The 13,747-nt window shown below is 40.8% G+C and overlaps 1 long non-coding RNA gene across 1 annotated transcript in view; it reads left to right on the forward strand.

Moving 5' to 3' along the window:
* The window catches only part of LOC148150623 (uncharacterized), a 352,668-nt gene extending 344,473 nt beyond the window's left edge, over window positions 1–8,195 (forward strand). Inside the window, exon 5 of the long non-coding RNA XR_015751865.1 lies at window positions 7,807–8,195. This is a non-coding gene — a long non-coding RNA (uncharacterized LOC148150623). The remainder of the gene's footprint in view (window positions 1–7,806) is intronic.
* Window positions 8,196–13,747: the final 5,552 nt, after the last annotated feature.

Below are 13,747 nucleotides of genomic sequence, written 5' to 3' on the forward strand. Positions count from 1 at the left end.
ATCCATCCTGGCCTCCTCCAGTGGTTCCCAGCATCACAGATACCAGTGATGTCAAGAACTGGTTAGAGAAATTGGATACAGTGCAATGAGCACTGATAATATTCCAGCAATAGTACTGTAGACTTGTGCTCCAGAACCTGCTTGATCCCGAAGCCAAGTGTTTGATGACAGTGAAAACACTGCCTAGGAGAAAGTGAGGACTGCAGATGCTGGAGATCAGAGTCGAAAGTGTGGCACTGGAAAAGCACAGCGGGTCAGGCAGCATCCGAAGAGCAGGAGAATCGACATTTTAGGCATTAGCCCTTAATCAGCAGATCATATGGATGAAAGGCTTATGCCCGAAACGTCGATTCTCCTGCTCCTCTGATATTGCCTTACCTGCTGTGCTTTTGCAGCACCACACTTTTCTACAGTGATAACACTTCCATCTACTCAGCGTTGTGGAAAGTTGCCCAACTATGTCATGTACACAAAAAGCTGGACAAATCCAATCCAGCCAATTCCCAGTCCATCAGTTTACTCTCAATCATCAGTAAAATGATGGGAGGTGTCATCGACAGTGCTAGCAAGCAGCACCTGCTCAATTATAATCTGCTCAGTGATGCCCAGTTTGGGTTCTGCCAGGGCCACTCAGCTCTTGATCTCATCCTTGGTTCAAACATGGACGAAAGAGCTGAATTCCAGAGGTGAGATGCAAGTGACAGCTTGACATTAAGGCTACATTTGACTGAGTGTGGCTTCAATGAGTCCTATCAGTATCTGCTAGTTGGAATCATACCTGACACATTGGAAGATGGTTGTGGTTGTTGGAAGTCAGTCACCTCAGCTCCAGGACATCTCTGCAGGAATCCCTCAAGGTAGTGTCTGAGGCCCAAACATCTTCAGTTGCTTCATCAGTGACCTTCCCTCCATCATAAGGTCAGAACTGGGGATGTTTGCCAATAGTTGCACAATGTTCAGCACCATTCATGACTCTTCAGATGTTGAAGTAGTCTGTGTTCACATACAACAAGATCTGGACAGCATCTGGACAAGATTGGACTAAAAAGTGTCAAGTCACATTCGCACGACATAAATGCTAAGCAACAACTATCTCGAACAAGAGACAATGTAACCATCACCCGTTGAAATTAAATAGTGTTACCATCAGTGAAATCCCTATTATCAACATCCTTGCATTTACCAATGATCAGAAACACAACCCGTTTCACCACATAAACATGGTGGCTACAAGAGTAGAATCGAGGCTAGGAATATTGCAGTGCCTCCTGACTCCCCAAAGCCTGTCCATCATCTACAAGGCACAAGTCAGGAGTGAGGTGGAATACACCCCACTTGCCTGGATGGTTGCAGCTCCAATAGCACTCAGGAAGCTTGATACCACCCAAGGCATAACTGCTCACTTGATTGGCACCACATCCTCAACCAACTACTCCATCCACACAAATGTTCAGCAGTGTGTATTACCTACTAGATGCACTGCAGAAATTCACCCAAGACCTTTAGACAGCACCTTCCAAACACATGTCCACTTCCATTTGGAAGGACAAGGACAGCAGATACCTAGGAATCCCACTACTTGGAAGCTCTCCTCCAAGGCACTCACCATCCTAACTTGGAAATATGTTGCTGTTCCTTCACTGTCGCTGAGTCAAAATCCTGCAAGTCCCTCCCTAATGGGCATGAATAACAGTTCCAGAATGCAACAGCATCACTTCCTTCTTGAGGGCAGTTAGGGACAAGCAATAAAATGCTGGCCAGCCAGCGAAGTCCACACCCCATGAATGAATAAAAAAAACTGTTCCACCACTGGATCTGCGGAGTCTGCCAGAGATTCTACAATCTTTGCAATTCCATTTCATCTCACCTTGTCCTAACTCTTCAATGTTCACTGTGCTACTATCTTTCTTTAATCTTCACATCCATATAAACTCTCGTACCCATATTCATGACCACAATCTCAAACTTAACATCTCACAAGGACTCTATATTCCTATTTTATGAAACATAGATAAGTCATTTTTCATCACCTCCTACGATCCTTTGTTGCTCTTTCCACACTCTTCTCCACTCTCTCCTGCATTCAATCAGCTCCTGTAAAGCAAAGCTCATCCTAAGTCAGTTGCAGTAACACTTCCAAATTCCCCAGTGTCCAGCCCGTGGGTTTCTATTTGCTACAATATTTTAGTAGGTACTGATCCATTCAATCATACTGCCTCTTCCACTTTTGATGCACTTAAGAGTCTTAGAGCCATAGGGATATACAGCACAGAAACACACCCTTCAGTCCAACTCGCCCATGCTACCCAGATATCCTATATAAATCTTGTCCTATTTGTCAGCATTTGGCCCATATCCCTCTAAACCCTTCCTATTCATACATCTATCCAGATGACTTTTAAATCTTACAATCATACCAGTATCCGCAACTTCTTCTGGCAGCTCATTCCATACCTTCTGTGTGAAAAAGTTGCTCCTTACGTCCGTTTTATATCTTTAACCTCTTACCTCAAACCTCTGCCCTCTAGTTTCAGACACGCCCACCCCGGGGAAAAGACCTTGTCTATTTACCAAATCCATGCCCCTCGTGATTTTATAAGCCTCTGTAAGGTCACCCCTCAGCCTCTGATGATCCAGGGAAATTGGCGCCAGCCTATTCAGCCTCTCCCTATAGCTCAAACCCTTTAACCCTGGTAACATCCTTGTAAATGTTTGTTCCATGTGAAGTCTTTGCTCTTTCCCAGACTGGTTGATGCCTTTTATATGGCCACCACCTTCACTGTTAAGTCTAAGCAAAGCAGATTTGAATATTTATGGTAAACTCTGGTTTCACCATTTATCACCAAATCAGACAGAGCCACATAAAGCCTGATTTATGACCTGCCCACTCCACCAAGATCATCTGGACAACAAAAATCACCACAATCTCCTCTGCTCCAATATCCATCTGCTTAACACCCTCTCCCCCTCTCTGCTCACCTTCACTAAAACGTGGGAGGAGCAGATGTACTTTGTAGGATTGCACATGATTTATGGCATAGAAACAGGCTGTTGAGTTCAATGAGTCTAAGCTTATGATCCTCTTGAGCTACCTCCTGTCTTTCCTTATTCCCATCAATCTGCAGGATGCTCTCTTCCCTTCTCCTTCTTATGCTTGTCTAGCCGTCCCTTCAATACACCTAAGATATTCACTTCAGCCATTCCCTATGATAACAACTTTCACATTATTATCACCCACACTCTTCCCCAAAAGTGGAAACATTCTCACTACCACTCTATTAGAACCTTTCATAATTTTAGAGATTACTATTTTGTCATGATGGCTTTTCAAGAAAAAAGAGACATAACTGTTCATCCTTCATGATACGTACTTCTTTGCATTTCTGATATCATTGTAATCTTCTCTGCACCTGCCCTAATGTCTCTATATCCTTTTTATAATATGGGGATTAGAATTGTGTGTAATAATCTAAGTTTTATTTAGCCAAGGTTTCGCATAACTTTCCTACTTTTCAATTCTCTCAGTCTGGAAATAAAGCCCCATGCTTCATTTATTTTAATGGCCTTGCTAACCTACCAAGTCCTAGAGCTCTGCAGCATGGAAACAGACCCTTTGGTCCAACTTGTCCATGCCAACCAGATATCCTAAATAAATGTCATCCCATTTGCCAGAATTTGGACCACATCCCTCTCAACACTTCCTATTCATATACCCGTCCAGATGTTTATTAAATGCTGTAAGTGTACCAGCCTCCACCACTTCCTCTGGCAGCTCATTCCATACACACACCACCCTCTGTATGAAAAATGTCCCCCTTAGGTTCCTTTTTAAATCTTTTCCCTCTCACCCTAAACCTATGCCCTCTAGTTTGGATTCCCCATCCCAGGGAAAAGACCTTGTCCATTTAACCTATCCATGCCCCTCATGATTTTATAAATCTCAATAAGGTCACCCCTCACCCTCCAATGTTCCGGGGAAGATAGCTCCAGCCTATTCAGCCTCTCCTTATAGCTCAAATTCTCCACCCTTGGCAACATCCTTGTAAATCTTTTCTGAACCCTTTCAAGTTTCACAATATCCTTCCTGCAGCAGGGAGACCAGAATTGAATGCAGTATTCCAAAAATGGCCTAAACCAATGTCCTCTACAGCTGCAACATGACCTCCCATCTCCTGTACTCAATGCACTGACCAATAAGGGAAAGCATACCAAATGCCTTCTTCACTATCCTATCTACCTGCAATTTCACTTTCAAGGCACTCCAATGTCTCTTTGTTTAGCCATACTCCTCAGGACCTTACTATTAAGTGTATATGTCCTGCCCTGATTTGTCTTTCCAAACTGTATCGCCTCACATTTATCTAAATTAAGCTCCATCTGCCACTCCAAGGTCCTTTCGCCAATCTGATCAAGATCCTGTTGTACTCTGAGGTAACTTTCTTCACTGTCAACTACACCTTCAACTTTAGTGTCATCTGCAAAATGTTTGGTGAGTGGTGAACTTGCACACCAAGGTCCTTTGTTCTTAAGTACTTTTATCATATTGATTGACCTGGGCAGTTTGACTAACATCTGAAATGGGTAAGATTTTGGAATCCTTAATTAGGGAAAACCTCAATGGACACTTGGAGATGTTTGAGTTAATAAAAGACCATTGATTAATCTAATTGAATTTTTTTGATGATGTTACAGCATGGGGTGATTCGGGGAATTTGGTAGATGTTACCCATGTGGATTTGAAGAGGTCAGTTAACAAAATTTGGTTCACCATAAACATTCACACACTTCACACTGACACATATTGGCAGCTGTATGTATGATTTATATTATGCATTGCAGAAATTCACCAAGGTTCCTCTGACACCACCATCCAAACTGCTGATCTCTACCATCTAGAAGGACAAGGGCAGCATATGGTTGGGAACATCACTATCTGCAAGTCTTACTCCAAACCACTCACTATCCTGACTTGGAACTAGATCCAGTTTCCTTATGGACACTGGTTTAATATCTAGGAACTCCCTGTTGGTGTATTAATAAGGCATGGACTGCAACTTAGCACTAGCTTCCCAAGGGCAACTAAGACTGGATAATAAGTTTTGGCCTAGCCTATAACACCCACATTTCATGAAAAAGTAAAAGAAAATTGTTCTGTTCTCTCAGATTTCACACTGCATTGTGTAGCTGGTCTTCCCAGACACGGGTTGCAGCTTGGCAGGTTACTGTTCCATTAACACTCAGGCCTAGTCAGCAAAGTGACATCCTAATTTTACAGTGTACCACGCACATAATATGCTGTTGTTGGAATGACAGAAAAACCATAGGCAGTCAGGCAGAATTGGTTTGAAAGAAGCACTATTAATATGGTGTGGAAGTCAGTCATGCAGCCCGGGAAGATTCTCGATTGCATGTTAGATTACAAATTTTAGCCTACTTCACAGTGGTAGCTACGCATTCCAACACTCAGGTTTGGAACTCATGGATTACTACTTCAGCACATTTCAACACCTTGAGGAAAAGAGCAAGAAATAGCGGCAAGAAAAGAAATGATGTATAAAGGTAAGAGCAGTTGAGCACAATGGCTTACACCATGACATCCACACCTTTGATTCAGATTGTTTGAATGAAATTTTCTGTGCTGGCAGCTGCTCAAAGTTTGCTTCCTGTCACCATGAACTGACAATCCTTCTCAATGAGACTAAAAAGGTGACTAGTTTTGGAACTAAATACTATAATGGTTCTGTTCAAAGTGCTTCTGAATTTGGTTAAGTTGTGTTTGGGATCACTTGAGTTTTGATAATTTGTTTGCTTTCTTTGCAACCATAATGAGAAAACCAAGCATGGCTAACCTGCCATAGGATGAAGGAAAGAAAACATTTTATTCTTCAACCAGCATCCCTCAACTTCAAAGCACACAATTCACACACAAATAAAGAGAATTATAAGAGCCAAGAGCATTTTTTAAACTGTCTTTCAGGATTGTATTTACAGCATTGAGGATGCTGCTTTTGTATCAGTGCTGTTAAAGAAGGCTTGTGCTCTTTTAGGTTTGTTTTATTTGCAAAGCTCTCTCTGTTCCTGAGATGAGGGCTTCTTATGGGATTTCATAGACTTTACCACATATATAGCCAGTTCAACCCTTCACTGTGAACTGCTAAAAATGATGGTAAAATACTAATAAAATGAAACAGCTGGAATGAGTCTAATCAGTAAATTGGTGAAATCGACAATATCTCACTGGTGACAGTGAGTTACAGCAGTTCGTTCATGAGCATCAGGAACCCATAACTCACAAATGCTCCTGGAGTTATGATAGTCTTTTCACACTAGCGAGAGGCTGCTCAGCTCTCCACTCACTGCTGTTGAAATGTGCTGTTTGTTTTATCAGTGTGCGGCTTCTGTTACAGCACAAAGGTATTACTTTAAATAAATCCTGGAACATTATGTGTTGCTGTCAAATATTAAGTGTTATTTCACACCTGTAAGTTAACACTTCAGATCTTCACACGTATAAAATAATAAAATCCAGCGGGCAACAAAATCTTATAAATTACACTTACAGAGTATTTTCTAGCAATATGTTTATAGTATTTATGGAATAATTATGATTTGGCATCAGAATACCATTTTCATATCTGTCATATGAATAAGGAAATATTATAAAGGGGAAACCTACTTGTAAGATATAGATCGGTCCATCTATTTGACTTATGTGTAGACTAGTATCAAAAGCTGTGATAGTTGCAAACAGTGTGAATTTTACATTAAGCCAGAGCTGAGAATTCAACAATTATGTTCAGAATGAGAGATGCTATTGCTTGATATGTACCTCAAAAATACACAGTAGAATTGTCCCTTGAATAGTCTAGTGTATGTGTCTCTTATATAAATGGCCAATAGCTCCTGCATGATGCCACATGTCGGCATCTGCTTTTTAAGTGATGTATACTTGTGGGAGGGAAAAAAAAAGATGCAGTTTGAAAGTTACAAAGGGCATTAAATGCTCAAAAGGTTTAACAAGCAATGAGGTCTCCAGTTAAGATGTTTAAAGGCTTGCAGGTAGGATGCTGTCCTGATGATTAATTGAGTGAATTGACTCGACAACAGGTTGTGTCCTATAAAATATGTGTTGCATATTCCCAGATCACTTCACACCTTGTGAATTCAAAATGAACAGTATATCTAAGGAAACCAAACCCTGATCAATTCAATTATGGTTTTACTATCGCAAATTCAGTCCCGAACTATAACATTGGGTAAACAAATCAATAGGAAATACTGAAATGAAACTCAGTCACAGATGGAAGCCTTAACTTACAATAGAGCTGCAATTTCTCAAATTGTACGAATTCGCAGTTGAACTCCAACGAATGGCATAAAAGAGCCTGTTGATGCCAGCATAAACCTATTTTTCAATATGGAATGTGGGCATCTTACAAACAGTAGAAGTAGGCCATTCAATACTTCAAGCCTGCCATTCAATCATATCATGGCTGATCTATTTGTGTTTCAACATTCCACATTTCCATTTACCCTGATAACATTTGATTCCTTTGCCTAACCAGGATCTATCTACCTCTGCCTTAAAAATATTCTGAGGCAGAGAGTTTCAAAGTTGCATAGGCCTCTGAGATAAAAACAAAATCCCCTCACCTCTGTTCTAAAAGGGCAACCTCTAATTGAAAAGATGTTCCCTACATCTGCATTCATCCACAAGAGTAAACATCCTTTCATGCCCACCTTGACAAGACCATCCAGGATCTTATAAACTTCAAAGTATTCACCCTATGCTTTTCTTAACTCTAGTGGAAGGTGGAATCATCAGAAACAGATGCGACAGAGATGGAGAAACTGGGAGAATGGAATGGAGTCCTGACAGGAAGCAGAATGTGATAATGCATTGTCAAGATAACTGTGACAGTTGGTAGGTTTATAATGGATATCGGTGGCTATGGACACAAAGATGTCGAAGAAGGGAGGAGTCAGAGAACCAGATGAAAGTGAGAGGGAGCTGGAAATTGGAAGCAAAACTAATCAACTTTTCCAATTCCAGACAAGAGAGGGAAACAATACCAATGATGTCATTGATGTACCAAAGAGAATCATTGGGAGGATTCTGAGTAGGTCTGGATCAAGGAATGTACCAAATGTCCTGCAAAGAAACAAGCATAACTGAAGCCCATGTGGATATCCATGATCACACCTTTGACCTGAAGTCAATGAAAGAAGTTGAAAGTGAAGTTGTTCAAAGTGAATGAGCCTCAGAATGGGCCTCTGGTTTCTGGTTCTTCTGCCTTCTTGATCCTTGCTTCTTACATTTATCCAGTGTTAATCTCACAGCACAGATGAAATTCTCTCTGCTTCACTGGTCATGCAGCTTGTGAGAATACCAACACAGCTCTCCTAGCATATCAGAGGGCAATTAGGAATCAACCGCTTTTCCATGCACCTGGAGTCTCAGGTAGGTCAGACCAGGTAAGGGACAGATCTTCTTCACTGTAGGAAGTTAGTGAACCAGATTGATTTTTAATGACAATCAAACATGGTTTGTTACTTTAAACCCCAGAATTTATTGAATTCATATATCATAATCTGCCATTGTGGCATTTGAAACCATGGAGGAGAAAGTGAGGGCTGCAGATGCTGGAGATCAGAGACTGAAAATGTGTTGCTGGAAAAGCGCAGTAGGTCAGGCAGCATCCAAGGAACTGGAGAATCGACATTTCGGGCACAAGCCCTTCTGAAGAATTCCTGAAGAAGGGCTTGTGCCCGAAACGTCGATTCTCCTGTTCCTTGGATGCTGCTTGACCTGCTGCGCTTTTCCAGCAACACATTTTCAGCATTTGAAACCATGTCCCAGTGTGTTAGCCTAGAGCTCTGAATTGCTACTCCAGTCTCAATATCATTTTTTCCTGCTATTATAAAGGCTGAAATTAATTTTTTACTTGACCATTAGTAGAAATGCAAGGTGAACTTCTTTTCATGATTCTGTATTCCATTATTTTCAATCTAATATGATGGCAGAAGAGTACCATTTGTTTTGATAATGATCAGAGAGTAGACTTTGATTTATGGTTTCCAATTCTTTCAATACTGGAGCCAAGGACATCTTATATGATGAAAGGATCATGGTTATTCTCCCTGTTTAACTTTTTTTGCTTTGGACCGGGTACTCTGTTTGGAAGAAATTGAGGGTAAAAATGCAAAACAAACCCTCATTAACCTAAAGCAAAGCAGTTATTTTAGAAGGAACAAACTTTTGTTCCAGTTATTTCTACTATAGTGTTAATTTGCTACCTGTACTTCAAGATTCCACCTCTGACTTCCCACTATTTGTTGAATATTTCTGTTATCTCTGAACCACATTGTCTGTCTGCAAAATGTTGACAATGTTCAACTATGTCTTGCATTGTAACAACCATGGCTGGTCTAACATCAAGTTAAGAATCAAAAAGAATTTTCTGTGGCTTCACACTGGCAATACATTTACTAACTTACATCCAATATCTGTACCTTTGTCTATTCCCATCTGTATCAGAGGTTAAGTTCAACAGTGCCCAATTCTATGTGTTGTTTAACCTAGAGTTACAATTTAAATACCTTATCACACTCGTTACCAGTGCTACTTGCTCTCACTTCGGTAGCATTATTTGTGCCCAAATTTACTTTACATTTGTCATCCTGAATCTTTTACAAACGTGCATCTTCCGAACAAGAATAGATCACCTGACCCCCTTGAGCCTGCTCCACCAGCCAAAAGGATCATGGCTGATTTGATTGTGGCCACAACTCCACTTTTCTTCCAATCTCAATAACTTCTGACTCCCTTGTTAATCAAGAATCTATCTATTTATCTCTCCCTTAAAAATATTCTGTAAGCCCACCCAGTTTTCATTTGGGAACAGAATTTCAAAGACTCATGATAGGCTGGGAGAATAAAAATCCTCCTAACTTTCATCCTAAATTTTTTAACAATGTCCTCTTCTGGAAAAGATGGCAGCCATGATGTGGAGGTGCTGGTCTTAGACTGGGGTAGACAAATTCAGAAATCATATAACACAGGACTTCACCTGATGAAGGGGCAGTGCTCTGGAAATTTGTGATTTCAAATAAACCTGCTGGATTATAACCTGATGTTGTGTGACTTCTAACTCTTGTGGAAAATACTTCTTTTGGAGATCCGATATATTTTAATAAGATCTTCGAAACCCTAATGTTACAGGCCTAACCTGTCCAACTTTTCTCCATAAGATAACCATACCATTCCAAAGATCAGTCGAATGAATCTTCTCTGAACTGCTTCTAATGCATTTATCTTCTTTCATAAATAAGGAAGCCAAAATCGAACAGTATTCCAAATATGACTTATATAAACATGTGCTCTCCATGACCGACACTCTACACAACTGCCGCAAATCTTCCCTCCTCTAAAATGCCATTTCCCTTGTGATAAACCCCAACATTCAATCTGCCTTTCGAATCACTTCCTGTACCTGCATAAATACATTTTGTGATTTTTGGTTCACATGATTCAGAACATTCAGATCCCTCTGCATCTCAGAGTTCAGCAATCCCTATTTATTTAAATGATAGGTTGTTTTACTATTCTTCCTACCAAACTGGACAAGTTCACATTTCCCAACATTATACTCCATCTGCCACATTTTATCCAATCGCATAATCTATGTCTATTCCTTCGAAAACACCTTGCTTCTTCTTCACAACTTAATTTCCACCTACCTCTGTATTATTAGTAAATTTCGCAACCTTATATTTATCCTCAGCATCCAAGTCATTTATGCAGATTGTAAATAATTGAGGCCGTAACACTCAGTTTTGTGGCACACCACTTATCGCCACCTCTCAACCTAAAAATTACTCCTTTGGTCCATCCACTGCTTCTAGTAACCAGGCAATCCTCTATCCTCTATAAAACAAAGAAAGATAAAAGTTTGAAGGGAGTAGTAACTGTTGTAAAGGAGAGGGCTTGCAACAGACTGGGTGATCATTTTGGTGCCCACTTTACCAAATACCTGGGCTCAGTCTTCAAGTTTGACTACAATTCCAGTCACCTGCTGTTTTAATGCACCATTTCTGTCCTAGGCCTGCTAAAGATTTCCAATGAACCCCAATACATGCTAGAGGAACAGCATCTCATTTTGATTTAGGTATTTTACAGCTTTCTGGACTCAACATTGAATTCAGACTATCCTCCTCAGTGTCTGGTTTTCTTAGTTTTCCTTTCGGGAGAGCTGATCTAAATTCTACTATTTATACTCAGTACTAATGCTATTAACACCGACTCTGGACCTATCTCCCTTCTCTATTTTTACTTGCCTTTTTAACATCCTTTTGCTTTTTATTTTGTGACACCTGTAATCCTGAACTTTCCTCTCTCCTTCCTTTCTGATATAATTGCTCCTCCCTACCCACATGATAATATCCAACACTTTCTCACTTTTCTTCAGTTTAATAAATAAGTCACACTAGACTTGAACATTAGCTCTACTTCTCTCCTTATAGATGTTGCCAGATCTGTTATGTTTCTAAAGTGCTTTCTGTTTTCATTTCAGATTTCTAGCATGTCTAGTAATTTGATTTTGCCCAATCCATGTTGATATGTTTTCCCCATGCACCACGAGTTCTCACTTTGCATTGTAATCTTGGATATCTCCTTGTGCATGACTTAGATATTTATCCTTATCCTTCTGCTACTACTCTTCAGTATTTGGCACTTTTTCATGTAAAACCTTGTAATGTTTATAATTTTAATGGAACCAAATAAATATAAGTTGTTGTTGAAAATTCAGCAAGGCTGTAACATAATGTCAGTTACTTATGTTTGGGCACTATAATTTATTTTAAACAGATAAGCCAAACCTACAGTATTTTAATTAAACCAAATCCTTTAGGTTTTGGCGAACTAAGCAAAAATGGTGTTGTGTGAGAGAAATCTTTTGGAAATTCGCTTTGACTTCTCTAATTGCATTTCCTATCCTTATAGCATATGTTTATTCGCTTTGTGATTTATCCAGCAAATGTATCAATGCTGGTGATTGGAGTAATTTTCAGTACACTAACTTCCAGAATGGATTCAACTCAAGAAAACACCACGTTTTTTTTTGCAATAATGTGTTTTAAATATAATCTTAATTGATCACTTATTTGCAGTCCTTGTGAATGAGGCTAACATGAGTGTCAGCAATAAACTTAGAGCAATTTTATTGTTGAATGGTGAAAGCCATGATAATTTTGGTCCTGGCCCAAAATGGATGGGTGTATCTGCTGGAAGTTGAAAATGATAGTATAAAATACAGCAGATGCCAATGTAGGTAGATAGCTGAAAATGTGTTGCTGGAAAAGCGCAGCAGGTCAGGCAGCATCCAAGGAGCAGGAGAATCGACGTTTCGGGCATGAACCCTTCTATTACTACCGCGCCTCCTTTGTCTGCTGGTTTGATAGTCAGGTTGGGGTTGGAACGGAGGGAGTGGAGGGCTGCACACTCCAAGGGTGAGAGGTTGGAGTGGGTGAGAGGGGTGGAGAAGGTGAGGCGGTTAATGTCACGGCGGCAGTTGGCTATGAAGAGATCGAGGGCAGGTAAGAGGCCAGCACGGGGTGTCCAGGTGGATGGGGTGTGTTGGAGGCGGGAGAAGGGATCGTCAGAGGGTGGACGAGAATCCTGGTTCAAGAAGTAGGTGCGGAGGCGAAGGCGGCCGAAGAATTGTTCGATGTCTCACTGCGTGTTGAACTCATTAATCCGAGAGCATAGGGAAATGAAGGTGAGGCCTCTGCCGAGAACTGATCTTTCATCCTCAGAGAGGGGGAGGTCTCATGCCCGAAACGTCGATTCTCCTGCTCCTTGGATGTTGCCTGACCTGCTGCACTTTTCCAGCAACACATTTTCAGCTCTGATCTCCAGCATCTGCAGTCCTCACTTTCTCAAAGTAGGTAGATACCCAGTTTCATTGATTTCCATCTCATTTTTGCTATTGACTATTCATTTTAAGATAGGTGAAGCATAGGAAATGTTCTGAACAATGGGGAGAAGCTGAGCAAGTAAAATTAAATGAGAAGGAAATACCTTACATTTAGCCAGCATATTTAATATTCTCAGGATCCCCTTTGTAGCCAATTAATAATTTGGAACTTCATTTGAACTGTTATCATGTTAAAAAGAACAGCCAAATTCACCACAACAATTGTGCAATCTGGTCTCCTTCCTACTGGACAGATGTCGTGAAACTTGAAAGGATTCAGAAAAGATATACAAGGATGTTGCCAGGGTTGGAGGATTTGAGCTATAGGGGGAGGTTGAATAGGCTGGGGCTGTTTTCCCTGGAGCATCAGAGGCTGAGGGGTGACCTTATAGAGGTTCATAAAATCATGAGGGGCATGGTTAGGGTAAATAGACAAGGACTTTTCCCTGGCATGAGGGAGTCCAGAACTAGAGGGCAAAAGTTTGGGGTGAGAGGGGAAAGTTATAAAAGAGACCTAAGGGGCAACTTCTTCACACAGAGGGTGATATGTGTATAGAATGAACTGCCAGAGGAAGTGGTGGAAGCTAGTACAATTACAACATTTCAAAGGCATTTGGATGGGTGTATAAATAGGAACGGTTTGGTGGGATACGGGCCGGGTACTGGCAAGTGGGACTAGATTGGGTTGGGTTATCTGGTCCGCATGGGCGAGTTGGGCCAAAGGGTCTGTTTCCGTGCTGTACATCTCTATGATTCTATAACAAACCTGA

The sequence above is a fragment of the Chiloscyllium plagiosum genome, unplaced genomic scaffold (genome assembly GCF_037043375.1).
Source record: "Chiloscyllium plagiosum isolate Xiang-an unplaced genomic scaffold, Cpla_swu_hap1 HiC_scaffold_3, whole genome shotgun sequence".
NCBI classification, from domain to species: Eukaryota; Metazoa; Chordata; class Chondrichthyes; order Orectolobiformes; family Hemiscylliidae; genus Chiloscyllium; species Chiloscyllium plagiosum.